Consider the following 1,967-nt stretch of genomic DNA (forward strand, 5'->3'; position numbering starts at 1 on the left):
TTTGTGTTTTGAGATAGACTCATTCTCAACTCAGACAGGTCTAGAACTTACTTGATAGCTCAGGCTAGCTTCAAACTCAGAACACTACTCCAGAGCGAGGGCTCAGACTCCCGAGCCACCACATGTGGCAGTAGAAAACTAAACACAGGGCAGAAGAGATGGCTTTGTGGTTGTGTGCTTGTGGTTAAGGGTCTCACAGTTCTTCCAAAGTTCCAAGTACCCACTTTTGGTGATGGCTCAAAACCACCATAACTTCTTCTCTGAGGGGATAGGTAGCCCCTTTCCGGCTTCAGCTGGCACCTACATTCCAGAGGATATATTCACACAGACACACTTAATTAAATAATGCTTAGGGCCAGATGGTATTGGTGCAAGCCTTTAACCTCAGGACTCGGGAGGCAGAGGCAGGAGGATCTCTTGAGTTCATGGCCAGGGTGGTCTACAGAGTGAATTAGGACAGTCAGGGCTACACAGAGAAACTGTGTCTTGAAAAATCAGAAAATAGCCGGGGCGTGGTGGCGCATGCCTTTAATCCCAGCACTTGGGAGGCAGAGGCAGGCAGATTTCTGAGTTTGAGGCCAGCCTGATCTACAGAGTGAGTTCCAGGACAGCCAGGGCTATACAGAGAAACTCTGTCTCAAAAAACAAAACAAAACAAAACAAAAAACAAAAAACAAAAACAAAAAAACCCAACCCCCCCAAAAAAAAACAAAAAAGAAAAACCAGAAAATAAAGAATATGTAATTTAAATGCTATGCGATTGAAAAGTGATGGAATTAAGCTGCACAAGCCACCAGGAGGTTCACCTGGGTCTCCTGGTCTTTGAGGCCTGAGGTAGAAATGCAAAATTGGAGAGCAGCAGCCATGGCTCTGCGTTACCCCATGGCTGTGGGCCTCAACAAGGGCCACAAGGTGACAAAAAACGTCAGCAAGCCGAGACACAGCTGGCACCGGGGGCGCCTCACCAAGCACACCAAGTCGATGCGGGACATGATCCGGGAGGTGTGCGGCTTCGCGCCCTACGAGCCGCGAGCCATGGAGTTGCTCAAAGTGTCCAAGGACAAGCGCGCACTCAAGTTCATTAAGAAGAGGGTGGGCACGCACATCCGCGCCAAGAGAAAGCGGGAGGAGCTGAGCAACGGGCTGGCAGCCATGAGGAAGGCGGCAGTCAAGAATTGATGAACCCGGGGCTGGTGAGATGGCTCAGGGGTTAAGAGCACCGACTGCTCTTCCAAAGGTCCTGAGTTCAAATCCCAGCAACCATATGGTGGCTCACAACCATCCGTAACGAAATTGGATGCCTCTTCTGGAGTGTCTAAGACAGCTACAGTATACTTACATATAATAAATAAATTAAAAAAAAAAGAATTGATGAACCCTCCCCCAATAAAAGATGATTCCTACAAAAATAAATAAATAAATAAATAAAGCAAAAATTTTCGTTTTCCTTCCTTCCTTCCTTCCTTTCTTTCTTTTTTTTTTTTTTCCCTGTCTCTTTTTTTTCTGGAAGCTGGCTTGACCCCAAGTATACTTTTCTGCTACTTTGGCCTCCTTTCCTCCCTCCCTCCTTGACCGTGTGACCACTTGCCCGCCATGTCTGCTGACCTCCTTGCTGGCTTGATCTCCTCCTCTCATTGCTCTGTTCTGTTTTCCTATTTGTGTACTTTGTTGTTGCTGTTGTTCACCCATGGACCAGACTGGCCTTGACCTCACAGAGTTGCCCCTGCCTCTGTCGCTTCAGTTCTGGGATTAAAGATGGATGCCCCCACGCCAGCTCTATTCTTGTCCTCAGGAAAGCTGCTGATGTCGACAGTTTTCTTGCTGTGAGTTTACCTTTTCCTTTACTTTTGGTTCCTTTTTTCTTTTTTTTTTAAGATTTATTTTATTAATATATGTAAGTACACTGTAGCTGTCTTCAGACACTCCAGAAGAGGGAGTCAGATCTTGTTGCGGGTGGTTGCTGGGAT

The 1,967-nt window shown here is 46.7% G+C and overlaps 1 pseudogene; it reads left to right on the plus strand.

Moving 5' to 3' along the window:
- Gm8973 (predicted gene 8973) lies at positions 848-1,186 on the plus strand (annotated as a pseudogene).

Source organism: Mus musculus, chromosome 15 (assembly GCF_000001635.26).
Source record: "Mus musculus strain C57BL/6J chromosome 15, GRCm38.p6 C57BL/6J".
NCBI lineage: Eukaryota > Metazoa > Chordata > Mammalia > Rodentia > Muridae > Mus > Mus musculus.